We start from the raw sequence: 21,949 nt of genomic DNA on the forward strand, positions 1-21,949 counted from the left end.
CAAATGATTAAGAGAGGAAACCTTAGGTTGCTTAGGAAAAGGTCTTCTGAGCCTTTGAGAGAGAAAGGCATGACATCTCGGCCAGCTACTCCTTTCTCAGTTTCCTTTGGGTGCATTTATCCAGAGTTCTAGCTGTTGCCATGCCCAGAATATCTTGGTCGGTCAAGAACATTCTAAGTCTAGCCAGACTGCCCACAGAAGAGGTTTGTATTTTTTGTTTTTTGTTTTCTTTTTCACTACCTCTGAGCCTCATGGGTGGCACAGCTCCAGCTGTAATGGTGCCCACATCAAGCCCATGCAGGCAGAGATAAATGGTCCCAGCCACCTGCTTCATAACTGAGTCAGTTGCAGAAGACAAACCTCAGAGCAAGAAGACGTACCTTATTTGGACTTACTTGGTCAAAGTTTTCTCTCTCCAAGTCATATCCTCTGACCAACCCCGGTATTTCTATCGGGTTTCCAGATGAAAAAAGTTGAGATGTAAAAAGGGTAAGAAACTTATCCACAGTCATTATAAATGGAAATGATGGATCATTTAAAATACCAGTGAATTCAACATCAAACGTCATTACAAATCAAAACCACAATGAGATACCACCTCACCCTGGTCAGAGTGGCTAAAATTAACAACTCAAGAAAAAAAAATGATGTTGGCAAGGATGTGGAGAAAGGGAAACCCTCTTGTACTGTTGGTGGGAATGCAAACTGGTGAAACCACTCTGAAAAACAGTATGGAGTTTCCTCAAAAAGTTAGAAATAGAATTACCCTATGACCAGCAATTGCACTACTAGGAATTTATCCAAAGGATATAAAAATACTGATTCGAAGGGGGCACATGCGCCTAATATTTATTGCAGCACCATCAACAATAGTCAAATTAAGGAAAGGTCCCAAATGTCCATCAACTGATGATTGGATTAGGAAGATGCACACGCGCGCGCACACACACACACACACACACACACACACACACACACACACTAGAATACTACTCAGCAATGAAAAATAATGAAATTTTGCCATTTGCAACAATGTGGTTGGAACTGGAGGGTATTATGCTAAGCAAAATAATTCAAAGAAAGACAGATATCACAGAAATTACATGATTTCACTCATGTGGAATTTGAGAAACTTAACAGATGAATGTAGGGAAAGGGAAGGAAAAATAAAAACAGAGAGAGAGGCAAACCATAAGAGATTCTTAAATACAGAGAACAAATGGGGGTGGGGGAAATGGGTGATGGGCATTGAGGCACTTGTTGGGATGGGCACCAGGTGTTGTATGTAAGAGATGAATCACTGGATTCTACTCCTCAAGTCAAGACTACACTGTTTGTTAACTAACTTGAGAATTAAAAAAAAAATACCGGTGAACTAACACAAGGAGTTTAGTACCTGGAAATGTGAGCCAGAGAATGAAAATGAAAGAAACATCTAATCTGGCCCCTTTATTAAATTAATTAAATAGTTAATTTTTCTTTTTTTAATTGACATATAGTTGACACACATTGTTTGTTATTTTCTTTCAGGTATACAGCATGTGATCCAACAATTCTATATGTTATGCTATGCTCACCACAAGTGACATCTCTTTTTTTAAAGATGTGGAAACTGCAGTCTAAACAGGGTAAGAATATTGTCCAAGATCACATAAAGATGGGAACTCTAGTCTGAATAGCCATCACTTTTTTTTCCACTAGGCCACTGACTCTCAAAGCTGGTTGCATATTAAAATTACCAGAGGGAGCTTAAATCAAAACAGACAAAAATATAAGGACACAGATTCTCAGGACCAAGTTTGAAACGAGGTCTGGGACTGTTTTCGTTTGTTTGTTTGTTTGTTTGTTTCTGTTTTTGTTTTTTTTGAAAGTTACCTGGGTGAACCTAACATGAAGCCTAGGCTGGGAACCACTGAACAATATTCATTCTCAAATGAATCACTCAGAGCTAAGTCCTACCCCCAGAGTGTCTAATTCAGTACATTTGGGATGGGGCCCAAGAATTTACATTTCCAACGGGTTACCAAGTGATGTTGATGCAGCTGGTCTTGGAACAACACTTTGAGAACCACACACTGGGTGGGGATGTAATTGTTGGGAAAGTTGGTCTCAGGTGCAGGGTCTTTCAACCGCCATCAGGCTGCATAAGAATGGACCTTGGGCCTGGAACACGAGGAGGTAAAGTGCCACACAGCCTGTGTCTCGCTTAGCAGTGTGTGGGCGAATGTCTTTCCTTCTTTGAGGCTCAATCAGTGCTCTGTTGTCTCTGTTTAAAGAATGTGCGTCTCACTGGGTGTTGTATGGAAACCAATTTGACAGTAAACTTCCTATATTGAAAAAAAAAAAAGAATGTGCATCTCATGGCATCTGTCCAACCCCACTACTGAAGCGGCTCTTGCTCTGTCTCTTCTCCATGTGAATAGAGCCTTGTTTCATCCAGGGCTTGACTGCATTGTATTTTCCTTGGTGACTCTGATATCAAGATGCAATGAGCAGAAGTGTTTAGAGTCCTCCCTGGGATGGGTAACAAGTACTGTACGCCCTTGGGGTTGATAACCAGTGCATGATACGCTGCTAGTAATGGTACCTAATGGTTGAGAGTGCCTGGGTTAAAAATCCGAATTATGCTACTTACTAGCTGGTAGGAGGTGGATAAATTACTTCTCCTGTAGAGCGATGAGTATCAACTAGGTTGGGGTGTGGGATTTATGTACTGGGAGATGTTTGGTAGTATCTGGAGACATTTTTGGTTTTCACAACTGACAGCTTGTTTTGATGGCATCTAGTGAGTAGAGTCCAGGGAGGCTACTAAACATCCCACAATAACCAGAATACACTCCCCGCCACCAAAGAATTATCCAGCTCGAAATGTCAATAGTACCAAGGTTGAGAAACCCTGCTGTATATATCTTTAGTTTCCTCATCTGTGAAATGAAGATTATGAAGTATATGCCTAATAAAGTTAGTGTGAAGATGAAATAAAATATGGCATTTAAAGAAATTGGCATGGTACCTAGCGTAAAGAAATCGCTACCCCTCACACCTTGCCACTGGATGCAACAGCTTATTAAGAGCCAGGCAGTTACCTAAATGCTTTACATATATTAACTCATTCAATAATTTTAGTAACAAATTATAAGAAAGGTATTATTGTTATTCCCATCTTGTAGATGAGAAGGCTGAGAACCAAAGGAGGCTATTAATGTGCCCACAGCTAATAGGTGGTAAAGCCTTGGACCCAGGAGTGAAACTCCAGGTTATGATTGGTCACAAAACCAGATGGCCTTCAGTAATAAGTCACTGGCCAAACCAAATGATGGCCAAGTTGGCCTTTTGTTGAAGCACATCTCAGCTTTCCTAACGCGTTAGGCATCTTTCTGTCAGAAAATAGAGCAGCTCCAATGTTGTGTAAATTTCCCTGTAATACTAACACTGGAGAAATTTAACAATATGGTAAGTTGTAGGCCTTTAGGTCAGAGACATGATTCAGTCGACCAGATGTCTCCAGCAGCTGACACAAAGCAGGTACCTGCATAAATGTTTGTTGACTGAATCGATGTTTGCTGAGTTCAGGTAGAGAAACACTCAAAGGTCTAGCTCCTACAGTATTTTGCTTGTTTGTGGTCAGAAGGCAACATCTGCCACCCAGATCCCTAGACTTTTCCCAGATGTTTGGCGGATACTTATCTGGGGTTGGTTGGCTTCACTGTGAGTAAACAAGTGCTCGGGCTTCTTTTGTGCTGAGTAATGGTTTCATAGGATCTAATTTCACAGATAAAATGCAGTATTGATCATTCTATTTTGGTATTTGGTACAGAGATATTGGAGCAAGAATTGGCGAAATGCAATTCCAGGGAGAAATAATTCAGTTTCCCGTGGAAATATTCTGTTTCTAAATTTGCTCCTGAAGGCAACATAGGGAAATCAAATGTGTGAGTCAGGCAAGATTGTAACACCATTAGCTCTAAACTATTTAAATGACAAATACGGTTATAAAGACAGGGTTAAATCTGGGACACTCACTCTTTCAGGGGAGACTTTAGATGTGTGCCAGCCTCATGACAGAGCCGGGCAGATGGTAATTAATAGCATTTTCCCATAAGGTGGGAGTGCAATGAAAAAGATTTATAAGTGCTTACCTCTTTACCCACAGAGAGGTGGTAAGTAAAAATAACATTAGTCTAATATTTCACAAAGATGAAAAGAAGTATATTTTCAGATGGCAGAAATGCCAAAATTTTATTTTAAGCATTGTTTTAAAATTTATTTATTTATTTATTTAAAATTTCAAACATCTGAAGTTTATTTTTTCTTTTAATATGAAATTTATTGTCAAGTTGGTTTCCATACAACACCCAGTGCTCATCCCAACAGGTGCCCTCCTCAATACCCATCACCCACCCTCCCCTCCCTCCCTCCCCCCATCAATCCTCAGTTCGTTCTCAGTTTTTAAGAGTCTCTTATGGTTTGGCTCCCTCCCTCTCTAACTTTTTTTTTCTCCCTCCCCTCCCCCATGGTCTTCTGTTAAGTTTCTTAGGATCCACATAAGAGTGAAAACATCCAGTATCTGTCTTTCTCTGTATGACTTATTTCACTTAGCATCACACTCTCCAGTTCCTTCCACGTTGCTACAAAAGGCCATATTTCATTCTTTCTCATTGCCATGTGTATATAAACAATTTATCCACTCATCAGTTGATGGACACAATTTTTTTAAAATATATTATCCATTTTCCCTACCATCTTATAAAAAGCGCACAGCATTTTTATGCTGCTTTGGGGCTTAAATGATGGTAATTAGTTACAAGACTGTGTATAACAAAATAATGCTCTCCAGTGTAACTCTCTTCTTCCTCCCCCTGCCCCCAAACTTGAACTGAATGGTTCCAGCCTGTTCTTCTTTGAGTTCATCTATCTTTGCTGTTCTTCACAGTCACTTTTTCTGATGCTTATGGTCTTCTTTCTTGTAGTCTTGCCTTCTATTCTGTCCTTCTTGCTTCTTCCCTCAGTTGAAGTCTGGGAAGCTAGGTGACTAAGCTTGTTAGAATGGTTTTGAACGTATGAATAAGCAGTTTCTGAATGAAATAGCGGAGGCTTCTCCTCCGTCTAAGGGAAATAATTACATCATCTTGATGACTCCTACTTTCACTCTTAAGAGCTCTTAGGCCCTAGGATAATGTGATCAAATCAACATTCAATTAGTGTGGTTTTACTGTATTTTGTAAATAAAATCAATCTTACCATCTACCCTTAGAAGAATAAAATATCTAGGTCAAATTAATTATGCATCTGAATTTTACATTTGGCATCAAATTATAACCACAGAATAAGGCTGATGTTCTTATCCCATGTTTTCAAATAATAAAATGACTGCTCAAATGGTTTACTGATTTTCCAAGAGCAAGCAAAGAGTTAGACTCAAACTTGGCTGTGTAGATCACTAAAACTGAGGCCTCATCCCAGATGAATTATATCAGAATCTCTAAACAGTTTAGTCTAAGCATCAGCATTTTTTAAAAGCTGAACAGGTGCCATTTGCAATAGCATCAACATGTACCAAATAGCAAAGAAGAAATCTAACAAAAGATGTGCAAGACTATTTACTACTGAAAACTATAAAATGCTGTAAAAGAAGACTTAGGTAAATATATCATGTACATGAGTGGGAAGAAGACAATATTCTAAAGTTGTCAATTCTAAACCAATCAATTCAATGCAATCCGAATCAGAACCCCAGCAGGTTTGTTTTGGTAGAAACCAACAAATTAATGCTAATAAGTCACATGTAACGAAGAGTATCTTTTTTTTTTAAGTTTTATTTTTATTATTTACTTTTGAGAGAGAGACAGAGTGTGAGCAGGGAAGGGGCAGAGAGAGAGATGGAGACATAGAATCCAAAGAAAGCTCCAGGCTCTGGGCTGTTAGCACAGAGCCCGATGTGGGGCTCAAACCCATAAACCGTGAGATCATGACATTAGCCGAAGCCAGATGCTCGACTGACTGAGATACCAAGGTGCCCCAAGAGTGTCTTAAAGAAGAATAAATCTGTAGGACTTACACTCAGATAGCAAGACCTATTATGAACCTATAATAGTTAAGTCAGGGTGATATTGGTACAAGGATACACAAATAGAAAGATGGAACAGGAAAAAGAGTCCAGAAACAGACCCAGACAGACATAGTCACCTCATTTATGACAAAGAAAGACTGTTATGACTGGGAAAGGTAAATTAAGCTGGGTCAACTGGACACCCCAATAGAAAAAATATATATATATAGATAGATATAGATATATCTATATATCTATCTCTATCTCTATCTCTATCTCTATCTATATCTATATCTATATCTATATATCTTGACTCTAATCTCATGCTGTATGCTAATGCTAATCCCAAGTGGATTGCATAGCTAAATAAAGAAAATAGAATAGTGACACTTCCAGAAGAAAAAAGTAAGAAAATATATTTATGTACATAGAACAAGTAAAAATTTCACGAACTGACACTAAAACCCCTATAAATAAAAATCTGATAAATCAGTCTTTATTAAAATTAAGAACTTCTGTCCATCAAAACACAACATTAAGAAATGTTAAAAGAAGGCCCTATAGTGGGGGAAGATATTTACAAAACACAAATCCAACAGAGCTTCATATCCAGAATGTATTAGGAACTCCCACAAACCCAACAGAATAAGACAAAATTCAATAGGAAATTGGGCATAAGACTAGAGTAGTAACTTTAAAACAGCAGTTATATGAATGACCAATAAGTATAGGAAAAAGTACTCTATTAATTATCAGGGAAATGCACCTTAAAACCACAAAAGCAATATGATTACATACCCATTAAAATGGTGGAAATGACAGACACTCAATACCAAGTATAGAGGAAGATATGGAGGAACTAGAATTCTTGCACACTACAGGTGGGCATCTACTAAAGCTGAACATGCAAATGCCCTGTGAATTCCACTCCCAACAGAAATATATCCCAACTAAAACTTCCCTACATACATCAAAAGACATGTCCAAAAATGTTCACAGCAGCACTATTTAACATAGCTCAAAGCAGAAGAGGAACCAATTGTCCAGCAAGAGTGGAATAGATAAACTTTATATTCACACAAACGAACACTATAAACAGTGAGAATCAACGTACTAATCGTCCACATGGTATGGAGAAATCTCACACATAATGTTGAGTAAAAGAAGCCAGACACTAAAGGTTATATTCTGATTATTCTAATTATATGAATGTCAAAAATAGCCCAAACTCATCTATAGTGGGTTTGTTTTGTTTTGTTTTCACAATAAAGGATTTATTTTAATTGTTTCATCTATAGTGTTAGAAGTCTGGAAACTGTTTACCTTTTGTCAAGGGTAATGACATGCATTATGACTATGCTAAGGGGCATAGAAGGAGCTTCTGAGATGCTAATAGGGGTCTTTTTCTTGATGTGCATCCCTCAAGCTGTATGCTAATGATGTGGACACTTCTCTTTGTGCACGTAATATTCAGTAAAAATTAATACAAATACTAGTCTCTCTGTATGATTCTAGTACATAGCCAGAGTTGAAAACCACCTGTCTAGAGTTCATATTAGGTTTCCTCCATCTCTTTCTTCCTTCCCTCCCCAGACCCACCTACCCAAGCCTTCCTTTCCCAACTCTCTAGCTGCAAAGTGTCAAGCACTCTGGGCACAAAAGATACAAATAGGAAGAAGCCACCATCCTTGCCTTCAAGAAGCTAAATGTTTTCTCATCTATTAACTTCAGCCTGCCACTTGACAATAAGATTCACTTATGTACATTGCAAGGTGAAGTTGTTAGTAATTACAGCTGCAACAAATATCCTCATGATCTTCCTGAATAATTACAGTGCTAGTGCACAGGACATGACCATAGCATGGGCAGACTCAATTGCAAGAGATAGTAATTATGCAGGATTGTATTGGGTACTATTTGACCCCAGGTTAACAGAGTATGTATCATAACAAACTGAGTTGCACCCACAAGATGTTTTCCTTGTAACTGGCATAGGGATCATTCCCGTGCCCAGTGGGATGGTCCCATTCCCAGTCAACACCACATGCTTTCCTGAGCATAAATTTTGATAATCCTCATTTTCTTGGTCTGTCTTTTGCAATCAGTGTGTGAAAATTAAACTCCCCACTCTTCTATTATTTCTTCTGCGTCTCACCACACTCTTACTTTGAAACAAACAAACAAACAAACAAACAAACAAACAAACAAACAAGTAAAAAGCAATGTTTCTGCAGAATACAGACTTTGCATTTTCAGAATATTTCTCCATGAGCAAATCTTTGTCCTCAGGTTCTTCCAATAACCAAGGCACCAGCTGACATAGAAAGTCAAAGCCAGTCATCTTTATCTTTCACAGCACACTGTCTTTTAAGAACGTGGTCATTGATTATTTGATCATGGTCATTATGCCAAAGTTTGCCTTCATAAACAAACAAAAGATGACCTACCCTTGGCCTGGATCCTGCCTTTAGTTTACATTCTCTCTGACTGCTGTAACCAGAAAATCTAAATAGTCAGGTAGAAAAGGGCCCTGAGAAGTTACCAATGACTTCTCCCTTGGGCACAAATTATTTTCTGCCTATACCTTTCCCCTAATCTAGATAAACCATCCTGATAAGAGCACTTATAATGTTTCCAGGAAAGAAGTTCTTATTAGTTCACTGATTCCTACTTACCCATTCAGGTCCCAGACTATATATGTTACTTTCCAAGGCATGCCTTTACCCTTCCAGAATAGTTTAGGTATCCATATGAATAACTTTCACAGAATCATATAATTTTCTTTATAGCACTTAGTCTGCTCAAAACTAACCCATGTTTGTAATTATTTGTCTTATTCACTGATGTGTCTCCAGCAGCGTGCACAATGTCTGGCTCATAGTTAGATGCTCAGTAAATGTTGTTGCATGAATGAGTCAATAAATGAGTGAATGAATAAGAGCCTCCTGAAAAAAACCTATACTTTTTTCCCCCAAGGTTAGAAGGGGTTTTTTTTTTTCTTCTCTAAGATTATTTTCTCTTATTCTAAAGTACATTATCTCTTGCTGTGTCCTCAGTAGAGATGAATGGCAAACAGGTGGGTAGCAGCTCAATGTCAGAGTCCTTCGTATAATCATAAATCATGGCAAAGATACTTATTCTAAAGTTTTTATGTCTTGGTGATTTTCTCTGAAAAAGAGCTAGGTCATGATGTCCAACTCCGAAAGAGAAAAAAAGGAAGAATATGGAGTAAAGTCATTTATATCCCCTTGGTTGACATTCACTTAGTACTTGTGACCCTGATGTGCTGAGATTTTCTTTGAGATCTTGACTAAGACCTTCCAACTTTCTAATCTTGGGTCTCTTCTTCATAAATTTTGAAACTGGATGGGATCAAACACAGGGTACCCTACATGTATATATCTTTATACCTTTGTTCATTCATCCATTTATCATATATTTTTAAGGGCGTAGAATGTGCTTTGTCTTGTGCTAGGCACTAGAGACCCAGCAGGGATGGAGAGAAACAGGATCCTGCTTTCAAGGTCCAGTCAGGACTAGAGAGAAAGGGGGGGTTAGGGAAGTCTTTTGGGGATAGGGGTTGCCTAGATTAGTGATTTAGCACCTATCCTAATCAACTGAAGGGCTTCTTAAACACAGATTGCAGGAGCCCACCCACATTTTCTGATTGTCTAGGAGGACCCAGGATTCGTATTCTTAACAAGTTCCTAGGTGATGCTGATGCTGCTGATCGGAGGACCACACTTCTAGAGCCACAGACTTGGATGAAATGGAATATCAAGTTAGAACATAGTTAGACTTAATAAAAATTTCCTGGACAGATATATGAATGGATGGATCAATCAGCCAATCATTTGAACTCTGTCACTACCTCAATAGCATAAAACCCCAGTGAAGGGAGTTCTAGAGAGATAGACTTTACAGTGGCTGATTTATTGCAGAGTAATGAAAGCCTCTGTCCCTTCTCTCCCTGTGGTCCGTAACATGACTCATCACTAACAAATGGTATGGCTGGAATTAATCAGTCTGCTTTTCCTATTTATGTCTTGCTCTATCTGGAGTTGCAATGGGCATTGCCTCCTCTGGAGCGTAATTTGGGCTGACTCATTTCCCAAGTCCCTGATAGAAAGGTCAGCATGGCTCCAGTTTACAGCTGAAGGCATATCAGGAGCTATCGATCATGAGTTGCACATCAGAGAGATTAGCCACCTTCGTTTGTGTTCCTTCTTGGCTGCCCTGCCAAGAATCCGGCAGGTCAGTTGAATTAAAGATTAAAAACTCACATCGGTATATGTCCGTGGATGGAATATGCTGTCAGCAGCGTAGAAAACTGCGCTAGCCTAGTAGATAGTGCATAAGCTTTGTTTGCATTCACACATAGGTGGGTGTAAGTCCTCATTCTGTCACCTAAGACTTAGATGAACAACACCCCTGATCCTCAGTTCCTTCGTCTCAGGCATAATGGTAATAATGAACTCATGCGAGTTTTGCACATAATGTGCATAACGTGTTTAGCACAATACCAACCTCCTATTAACCATTCAATACATTTTAGCTAGCACTGTTATTCATTAGCTTCTCAAACTGTCTTCATCTGTTGATGCTTTTATACATTACTTCTTGTGAATAATAAACTTAGATTTGGCCTGTAACCTTCGATTGCCTTTAGACTGGGTCTGGAGGAAAAATTTCACTGCTTGGATTTTCAGTTCTGAGCCACAGAACAGGGTGATTCACATACCGCTAACTTTTTTTTGCCACACAGTATAAAGATTTCTACTCTGGGCCAGGACACTTTCCCTGTTAAAAGTGCCAAGAACAAAAAGCTGTAAGAGATGATCCCCGTCTTCCTTACAATCAACTGTAAAAGGCAAAGGTACAATACTTCCAGTTTCCTTCCCCGTGCCCCCCCAGATCTTTTCCTGAATCTAGCAATATTCCCTAGGATATGAGCAACTAAATGAATAATGTGCCTTATCAGTCTGGGGGTCAAACACCCCTGGTTTCCAGTCCTGGCTCCACCACTAGAAGCTGGGTGATCTTGGAAAAGCTACTTCAAGCTCTGTCTGTCTCTGTTTTTTATTATTCTTAAAGTAATAACATTACTGATAATTATTGTGAGGGTTAAATTAATCTACTTTCGAGGACTTGAAAAATACTATGTGCTACATAAATGTCAGGTATGTGAACTCTTAGCATCTTATCCTGTTATGTGACCCTCATTTTAATATTTCTGGATTTGCTGAAGGAGTCCATGCCCTTCAGGATTGGAATGGTTTCAATTATATCCCCTTTCAACCTCCTCTTTTTAATATCAAAGCTCTAATCCTTTTAGAGAGGCTCCCTTTGAATGTGATACTCGCCTGGTGATTTCTCGGAGAACTGTGTCTTCAGTTAAGACCTTTCTAAGGTAGGCCTTTCATCTCCCCTGCCAAATGCAGGGCCTTGTCCATAATAGGCACTCAATATATATTTGTTGAATAGATGAATGAATAAATGCAGCCAAGACACATCCAAAAGTAATCGTGGCATTAAGCTAAAAATAAGGCAGCTTTGTTTCTCTGTAGACATGCGACGGGGCTAAATTACTACATCCCCTTCAAAGAATTGTTCCAAATCAGTCACTCATAAGGAATCGTACAAAGCCCTTATTAATTATAAGGCTATGATAAAATGCAAGGCTGGGAAAGGGGACTGTCTCCTCTGCATTAGGCATCTTTTGGCTATTACTCTGGCCAAAAATCCGTATCACCGAGACAGAGCCAACATCAAAAGGAAAACACCTCAGCTCTCCTCTCCAGGTGCTTTTGGTGACTGAAAATTGGCAAAAATCCAACGAGGCTGGAATGCCATGGACTGCCAGTGAGCTTTTGAAAAGATGTATTCGATCATTTTCTCTCCTGTTGAAAACTATCCGATGGCATCCTGTGGTGCCTAAAACTCAGACTCCTCAAGGGTCCTGCTTACCTTTTTGCTCAATCATCGTCTCAGGGAGCCATCCCCTCAACCCACCCCTGATCTATCCCTTAAGACAGAGGCCTGCAAACTTCTTCTGTGAAGAGCCAGAGGGTGAGTATGTCAGACTTTGGAGACCGTCCTATCTCTGTGCCAACTACTCAACTTTATCATTGTTGTAGGAAAACAGCCCTAGAAAATGTGTAAGTTCACAACTATGGCTGTGTTCCAATGAAATTTTATTGACAAAAACAGGTGGCCATCAGGACTTGGCCCATGGGCCATAGTTTGCCAAGACCTTCCCTACGATAAGATTCTTTCCATAACTCCCTATGTCCATATCCTGCATTTAGTTATTCACGTTTGTTTCTTACTTACCTGGTTCGGTCACTAGGGCATGACCTTCCCGAGGACAAGACCTTTGTTTTGTTGATTGCAGTGTTTCCAGCCCCTAGGACATTTCCTAGCACTTAGTGTGCATTCATTTGAATGAAGACCTAGCTCTTGTGACTTTTGCTGTCACTCACTCTTCTGATTTTCCTCAGTTCTTAGGACACTCCAGATTCATTCTGGTCTTTGCACTTCCCTTTGCCCTCTCAGCCTGAAGCATCCTTCCTTCTTGCTTTTCACGGCCGCCTCTTCTATTCATTTAGCTTTCAGATCTTTGAAGTAGCCTTTCCTGATGGTGCTAAATAAAGTTTCCCAGAAGCTTCAGTGAGTCTTATTTTCCTCATAATACTTATTAAGAATTGGAATGATTTTTTTATTTGATTCCTGTACAGTGTCTCCCATGACTCCAGAAAGTTGATCAACCTCCTTAAAGCTTAGAAAAAGTATATGACATAGGAGGTTTTCAATAAATATGTGTCTAAAACAGTGCTTTTCAAATCTCAGTGTGTATATGAATCACATAAGGATCTTGTTAAAATGCGAATTCTGAGTCAGTGGGTCTGGGGCAGGGCCTTGAAATTCTGTGTGTCTGACAAGCTCTCAGGAGATACTGATGCCAATAGTTCACAGGTCACACTTTGAGCAGGCAGGGCAAGTCTGGTGAATATTTTTGACTGCCTCACCTCTTGGTTAGGAAGTGGACTATAGCCTGAGAATCCTTCAAAAACACATTTGAGGGGCTCCTGGGTGGCTTAGCCGGTTGGGCGTCCGACTTCAGCTCAGGTCATGATCTCACAGCTCGTGCGGGTTCGGGCCCCGCGTCGGGCTCTGTGCTGACAGCTCAGGGCCTGGAGCCTGCTTCGGATTCTGCGTCTCCCTCTCTCTCTCTCTGCCCCTCCCCTGCTCACACTCTGTGTGTCTCTCCCTCTCAAAAATAAATAAACATTAAAAAAAATTAAAAAAAAACAAACAAAACCATTTGAGATATTTGCCGGCCTGAGCCAAAGATCAAAGCAAGAGACCAATTCCATCCCTAGAAGCCATACCCAACGCAAAATGGTAAGGACAGATTTTCCTGAGTCACTTAAGTGGTTTTGGCCTCTGGCACCAGGTCTTCAATGAACGGGAACTGGCAATGTTTCCCATATTAAATTCACCTTGAAAATGCTGAATCACCCATGGGGCACCAAGATAAATCCGTCTTCATTCTGTGTTCAGCTACGTCTCCATTCCTTTCAGCCAGTCTGTTGCGTACATTAAGGGAGTCGCTTGTCTACACCTCAGTGTGGTAACCCTGAGAGACCTGGTATTTTGGCAGGGCCGCGGATCACGCTGCTAGTGTAGATGGTGCTGACTTGACCTAAAAGAAGACTCCCCACCTCAAAAATGAAAGGGAGTGTCTCTAACAGGGAAACATGATATGGCAGAGTGATTAAGAGCTGGAGTCTGATTACCATTTAAATTCTGTGTGACCTGAAGCACAGTACCCACACTTGTAATGCCTCAGTTTCCTCCTTTGAAACGGGAAGTAATGGTACCCGACACACAGCCTTGTGATCATTAAGGGACATAATTCTTTTAAAGAACTTGGGCACAATGTGCATATTAATCCATAATAGCTGCAACTCTTATTATACTTTCCTGTGGAGTAGTGTTTTTATATTTATTGAGAGTTACCTCGTGTGTTAGAATGTGGAAAGGAGCTTTGCGCGTAATATTTAATTCTTTTCACGTAGTGGTTAAGACATAGAATGCTTACTGTCGCATTACAGGCAATAGATTAAGTGGTCTTTCATCTGATTTAATCCTGAAAGTATCTTCTATGAAGTAGGTATTGGTGTCTCCATTCGGTAGGTGGGGGAAGTGAAGCTTTGGCTAGTGAAGAGGCTTGTTAAAGTTTGCTCAAGTATAGGGTTGAAGGAAAGATGTGAGCCCAGGTTTGGCTGACTTCAGGGCTCGAGCTATGCTATCCACCTTTGCTTGTTATGTCCTACATGGAAGTACAGATTTAGATGTCTTTGCTCTTGAACAGGAGCTCTTTCCATTGCAACACTGACTCTTCGGGTATTTTTCTCTTCTATAAGCGAGAGAGTCTGTATGATGATCCTCAAACATACTTTCAAATCTAGCAACCTAAGCTTCCGAGCTCTATTCTGATGGGTTTTGTCCGTTTCTTTTCCATTTGTTTGTTTATTTAATTTTTTGCCACTGTATACATGTCCTGTTGGACAGAGCTTTGGCCCAGTGAATATTGTATCTTCAACCCTCAAGAATACTCCTTGATGGCCATACTATCCCTATGTTCTAGCTATCTATTGCTAATAATTAGCAACCATATCAAAATTGAGTAGTATAAAACAACAGCAGATTCCATGCGTCAGGAATTTGGAAAGGGCATAGCAAGGGCAGCTCTTGTCTGCTTACAACATTTAGGATCCCAGTTAAGAATATTTGGAGCTAGGGGATGACTGTGTTGTGTAAAGGCTGGAATCATCTAACAATGTCTTCATGCACATACCTAGCACTTGGGCTGGAATTAATCAAAGTCTGGTCTCAGGTGGTACCATGGACCAGAACGCCTACGAGTGGACTCTGCATGTAGCTCGGGTTTCTCACAGCATGGCATTTCAGTACTGAGAGTAGTCTTCCAGTTAGGGGCATCTAGAGAACAAGCAATCTCTCAAGTCATCAGACTCATACTTGACAATCTTATGGCATTGCTTCCTTTGTACAAGTGAATCACTAACAAATGCCCAGTTAACAAATTCCCAGACCTTCACAAGCAAGCAATGTGAGTTAGATGCTACCTCTTGATGAGAGCAACAAAGTCACAATGCTAAAGAACATGTGGGAAGGGAGACACTGTTGTGTTGATTTTTGGAAAATACAATCTGCCACAATCTTCAACCCCATACTTTCCCTATTTCATCATATTGAACATTACTTTGCAAGAGGCCACAAGCTTCTCTGCCGGCCTCACATAACCTGGAAATGAGGAGAAAAAGAACTTATCCAACGTATTGAATACTTTTAGAAAAAAAAAATACCCTTCCATGTGGTCAATTCATCAGCAATAATAGTGAATGGAGGATGTTGGAGTTATTAAGCATGTCTTTCTTAGATACAACCAAGGGATTCCTAAAGTGAGAAAAATCCATATGAAAGAACTTTAACGAATAACTGTACCATTTGTTTGCACCTTCAAGGCTGCAACATGCATGTAATCCTCACAACACAATGAGGTAAACAATATTCCAAGTTCCCTATATTAAGAAAATTGAGGACTACAACCACTAAGTAATAGTTCAAGTTTCATCCAGATAGAAAGTAGTAGAGAAAGGGCTCAGGCTCAACTCTTTCAAAGACAGCCAAAACCATTCAATGGTAATCTGGTAATCCTCCTTGGAGCATTTAGTTTCAAGTTCTCCTTTCCAGTCAAGACTCTTCTTGTTTCAGGTGACAAAAAATAAAACCAAAGTTGCCTCATGTAAATGGCCAGGCATGCCAGTTATAAGAGCTTCAGGCAAGGCTGGATCCAGGAGCTTCAACAATGTCCTTATGAGTCTGTCTCTCTCCATCTCTTGGTTCTCCTTCCTTCTCTTTTGATTTCAGTCTTAAGCAGCCTCTCGCCCATGTGGTGACAATGATGGCCACCACCCATTACAGGCCTATATGCTATCACCTGAGCCCAGCCAAAAGGCGTTTAGCATCTCTTGTCTATACATTTGAGAAAGCGTCTCTTTTATTTCTTACCCGGATTAAATCCTAATGTAAGATCCAATCTCAGTTGGATCACAGATTCATTCCCGAGTCAATCACCTGTGGGCAGATGCAACAAGATGGTTGGCCCGGTGTAAGTCATACCCTCACAAGCAAGCACTATGGACTGTGAATGGGGGTGGAGTGGTTTCCTAAAGGAATATCAGCATGAGTATCCAGTGGCAAAATAACCAACACCAGGCAGGCCGAAACATCAGGTGCTCCCTATATCCTCATTTTACAGATGGATAATCTTGTAGCTGGCAAGACTGATCCTTATTCCATTTTTGTCAGTTCTTTCCCTCTGGCTGCCCGTGTTCTATTATTGCATCTGTCCCTCCTTCCTTAGAGGAAAAAAGTTGACAAATTTATTCACACGAAGGTGTGAGTCACTCAATCACCAAAAACCCTTGCATTCTAGTTTCTATAATGAGCATTCACTCATTTGACTAATATCTACTGAGCTTTCACTATGTGACAGGCCCGTGCTAGGTAAGCACGGCAGAGATCTAGGTGAAATGAGACAGGCAGGTCTTACATAGATGTGAGTATGTATTAACATTGTAATGCAAAAAGTAAGGTATATTTTCATTTTTAAAAATGTGAAGGTCATCAGGAAAAGGGCATAGCAATACTCCTGGATTTTCAAATTTGAGGAGGTCATAAATATTGCTTAGAAGTGCTTTCTGTCCTCCAACCCTCAGGGGCTCTGATTCAGCAGGTCTGGAGTGACAGCTCGGAATCTGAATTTTTATAAAGCACTCCCAGGTAATTCTGATGACGGTGGTTCAGGGTGGATTTCCATTAGTTTAACCCAAAGGAATTATTCTCTAATGACTATATTTCTGAAATATAGAAATCTCTGAATATCTCCAGGAAAAAAAAATCTTGGAGCAAGGATGTCTCTCCTTTCAAAACATAGTGATTAGGAGCAGCTAATGTGGTCTTTTCAGAGAGCAGCCACCCCCACTTCCTGTATGTTGAGATTTGCAAAGTGGATAAATGATGCTGTCCGTGCCCAGCCCATAGTACCAGTCTTTTCACATTGAAAGCTGCTTATTGTGAACATCTGAGCCTCTTTCTGAGGGTTTTTTTTTTTGTCTGGCTGTGGGAGCATACTTGGCCCATGCATGTCCAGGTGGAAAACTGGAGAATGAATGCCCCTGAGGCAGCTCTCAGTCAAAGTCAGCTGGGGAGTTGGTAGATGCATGCATCAGCTTCCTTCCTCTCCACTGGGGTACCTGGATCACATTCTGTGTCTCGGGGTTCTCCCAAAGCACTACGCTCCAGACGTCCACAGTGGTGACGGGCCCGTGAGGTTTCCCTTCATTGGTTTCCTTCCTGATCCCGTCTTCTATGAGTGTTCCTTGTGACCACTTCCTGTATAAAGGAGCAGTCCTGTAATCCTTGTCTCAGAGATCTGCTTGGGAAAACCAAAACAAACACCCATGTGTGTCTAATTGCAAAAATCATGTGCTGTGCTCATATTTTTCTTAGAAATATTAAGTGCTGATTGTCGCCTTCAGATTACATCAAAGAAGAGGTTCCAGTCAAGTATCTGAAAGAATCAAGTGAGGGCTTAAATTAGAATGGATTCCTCCATATCTGATGCACAAACTAATACACATGCCCTCAGTTATCAAGCACAAGGTGGAAACCTTATTACTATTATTATTATTATTATTATTATTACCATTCACTCTAAAAACAGATTCAGTCCAACTGCTAAATAGTTATTCCAAATAAGGATTTGGAGAAGGAACAGACTAATATTAAAATGTTATTGTACTAAACTAGTCATAGAAAGTGCAAAGTGTATGTTTATTATGCAGAATGCATCTGAGCATGATTAGATGTTTGGCAGAATAGAAACTAGGGAAAGAGTGGAAAAAGCCAAGCAAAACCCAGCCAGACCCAAAGAATTACTGGAAAAGTGAATGAATGGAAAACTGCTTCTTGGGATTTGAATGTTGATGAATAACTGGCATCTCCCTTCTTCATCTACTTGCAAATGGTAACAAATCATTCTGATGATAATTGCAGGATGTATCTATTTATGACAATCTGATGGACAATCTGATGGAGATCATTCCATTGTGTGTTCTGTTGATTAACCCCCAAACTAATTCATAGGCTCTCAGAAGAACCCAAGAATAAAGAGTAGCTTTACTCTTGAGTCAACTTTACTTTAGAGTAGCTAATGCTTTGTTCCCTGACCTGAAAAGAGAAAGCAAAGAAAACCATTTGTTGAATGAACACAGAAGGAAGAAGACACAACTGTTATTCAGAGAAGAAGGCTGGAGAATAAGTTCAATACAGCCATTCTCCTGCTTTTCCAAAGCTCATGTTGAGCCACCTCACTTTTATGAAAGACCTACATTAGTACCTACTTTCATTAACCAAAAGAAATCCAAAGAGGATTTTCACCTTAACGGGAAAAGGTGACAAGTAAAAATAGCATTCAGCTTGTGTTTTGCAGTGAGCCCTTATCGACGCAGCGTGCACCCTGAGCAGTGAGAGCAGCTCCAGTGAGTTCCTTCCCCAGACCTACACTCAGCGTCTCAGCATCAAGATCTCAGCACCATAACTGTGTCTGTGGACATCTGTGCTTTATGTTCATTTATTCTGTGAATCTGTTAGAAAGATGTGTCCTAAGGTATGAGAAAAGCCTAAGAGAAGGTACTTTGGGGGTCTGGGAATGCTCAAACATTTTTCCATAGAAATTAATGATAATAGTGTCTGTGTTTTGTCTCATTTCAGCCTGGGAAAGTTTACATAGACATGCTCTACTTTTGGGTAGTGGGAGAAACCTATATATAAATGGGGGCGGGGAAGGGCTAGGAGAGCTCTTTCTTATATTCAGAATTTTTGTTCTCTGTTCTTGTGATAACTACCAGGGAGAGATCAGTTTAGAAAGGTGTTTTCAGTTCTACACTGTAAATTCTTTTTGAAGTTTGTTTATTTATTTTGAGAGCAGGGAGCAGAGAGAGAGAGAGAGAGAGAGAGAGAGAGAGAATCCCAAGCAGGCTCTGTGCTATCAGTGCAAAGCCTGACACGGGGCTCAGTCTCACAGACCGTGAGATCATGACCTGAGCCAAGATCAAGCTTCAGAAGCCTAACAAACCGAGCCACCAGGCACCCCTTCAGTTCTATAATTCAGACCTCCATTGAGTTGTAGAGTGTTTTCTTTTAATTGTTTTTAATGTTTATTTATTTTTGAGAGAGAGACAGAGACAGAGCTCAAACGGGGAAGGGCCAGAGAGAGAAGGAGAGACAGAATCTGAAGCAGGCTCCAGGCTTTGAGCTGTCAGCACAGAGCCTGATGCAGGGCTCGAGCTCACGAACCACGAGGTCATGACCTGAGCCAAAGTCGGACGCTTAAACGACTGAGCCACCCAGGTGCCCCTGTAGAGTGTTTTCAACATACAGTAGAAAAGCTCCTGCAAAAATTTTGCTATATTTTTATCTTCAGAATTTTAGATAATGCTATTCTTCTGAAACTACTTATTAGATATTTTCAGAAATCTCATCTTTAAAACTGTTCTTCTATAGCTAATGGTAACAAACCCAACTATTTCAGTTAGGATTCTTAGTTGGCAAGCAACAGAAATTGATCAGGTCCATCTAACTTAAGCACAAAGTAATTCATTGGGGGTGCCAGGAGAACAGTTCAGATTTGAGGGAAAGGCTGGAAAACCAGATGGCAAAAAGGCTACCAGGAACCAGTGATGCTCTGGGGATCCTGCGAGCAAGAGCAAACTGGCCAACTCATCAGCCACCACAGCTAGGATGAACCAGCTCCAACTGTTTTTGCTGCCTTCACATTACTTCATTAAAGAACCAGAATACTGGGAAACAAAATATAATTTTTTAGCTTCCGTTATGGGACCATCTCTCGGCAAGGGGAGAAGATGTGCCTTGAATGATAGTTCTACCAAAATGGCACACACTGGGGGAGAAATCATGCCCCCAAAGAAAATTAGGTACTGGAACCAGAAGAAGGTCAGGCGAGAGGTAGAGGTTAATGCTGACTGAGATAACAAGCTTGTAAAAAAGTACCAGTTTTAGAGCAACTTGTCTCACTACCTCATCATCTTACTATTTTGCTACCTTGCCCCAAAATTTTCTTTTTAAAATTTTTTTTTAATTTATTCATTTTGGGGAGACAGAGCATGAGTGGTGGAGGGGCAGAGGAAGAGGGAGACACAGAATCCTAAGCAGGCTCCAGGCTCTGAGCTGTCAGCACAGAGCCCCACGCGGGGCTTGAGCCCACAAACCATGAGATCATGACCTGAGCCGAGGTCGGATGCTTAACCGACCGAGCCACCCGGGTGCCCCCAAACTATTTTTTTTTATGGCTGTAATGACTGTCATACCACCATTAGATTTTTTTTGGAAATATCTCACTTTTGAAGGATGCCTCCCTGGCTGTTGTCGCCAGCCCTGAAGCTCACTGTCCTTTCTCATTATTCCTCCAGACTCTGAACACAGAAGCCCTGCCAATCTGCTCTACCTCTACAGCTGCATATGGCACCTTAACAACTCAAGTTTGAGGGATAAATTGTGACTGTCTGAGTTCTAATACATGAACAATTGCCACGTGCTAGGGATTTGACATTATATTCCTGGTGTGGAGTATTTTACATCTATATTCCCCTCTGTGAAGGTAGACCCTATAGTATAAAAGAAGAAATAATGATGGAAATACAGGAGCCCTTGAGAGCCCAGTGGGATGTATTCCAAACCCTTTGAAAACCACCAAGTTCTCAGATATATCTCTTTGAATTATATTTTCCCCCACAAAATGCAGTAAAGCATAACTGAGAAACTATAAATAATCCCCTCAGTCTTTACTGATTCTATAAATATGGGACTAAAGTCATTTACAAGGCCATTAAAATAAATACTGGTTGGACCACTCACTGAAACAATTTCACAAATCATTTTTTTCTTGTTTTCCTAATAGAAAGTGCAGAGATCTGACTCACTGCCGAATATGACATTTTCTTCTTTGATGTCTCCAATACATGTAATTTCCAGATTAGAACTCCCGATTTTGTAAAGCTCTTCACGTCCACCATCACTGCTAGGAGTGATAGATAACTAATGGGACTCTGGAGTTTGACTTCCCAGATTATAATCCTGGCTCCGCCAGTTAGTACTGTGTGAATCCTACAAGACCTCTTTTCAGTGAGCCTTGTTTTCCTCATCTGTAAAATGGTGTAATGGCAATTATCTCCATGGGACAATTCATTTTAAGCATGTAGTGCCTGGCACTTCGTAAATGTTCAATATACATTAGCTACTACTTAAAAAAACAATAAAAAAAAAAAACTCTGGAAAGTAATGATATTAGGAAAGTGATAGCTTCTGCAGAGATGAGTACAGAATAGCAAAGCACCTTAACCATATATGCTGGGTGAGCAAGGTTCGTTCGCTAGCTAGGTGACTCATTCCCCACACGATTCATATCTGTATCCTCGAAAAATTTAAAATTCCTTGATAGGATCCACCTTCAGAGTCACTTACAAATAACCGAAATACTAAATCCATATGCAGATGTAATGCAGCATTGACAAATAATTGGGGAGTGAAATAGTAAACTTTCAGAAGGAACATCCTTGAGATATCATCTGGCTTTGTGACACAGACAAAAGCATATTAAAGCCTGCAATAAAGTAATTCCAAACATCACTGAGCCACAGAGTGCTGTACCTAAAATTGTATAATCCTCTGAGCGACTTATTAGAACTGTGGGGTTAATACCAGACCAATTAGGTAGTTCAGCTCACTAAT

General features: G+C 40.3%; 1 long non-coding RNA gene across 3 annotated transcripts in view; it reads left to right on the forward strand.

The window, feature by feature from the left end:
• The first annotated feature begins 1,528 nt into the window (after positions 1-1,528).
• The window catches only part of LOC121016776 (uncharacterized), a 148,751-nt gene continuing 128,330 nt past the window's right edge, over positions 1,529-21,949 (forward strand). For all 3 annotated transcript variants that reach the window (XR_005784454.1, XR_005784456.1, XR_005784457.1), the window contains exon 1: positions 1,529-1,628. This is a non-coding gene — a long non-coding RNA (uncharacterized LOC121016776). The remainder of the gene's footprint in view (positions 1,629-21,949) is intronic.

The sequence above is a fragment of the Herpailurus yagouaroundi genome, unplaced genomic scaffold (assembly GCF_014898765.1).
Source record: "Herpailurus yagouaroundi ecotype Mexico unplaced genomic scaffold, PumYag 213, whole genome shotgun sequence".
In the NCBI taxonomy this organism is placed as follows: domain Eukaryota; kingdom Metazoa; phylum Chordata; class Mammalia; order Carnivora; family Felidae; genus Herpailurus; species Herpailurus yagouaroundi.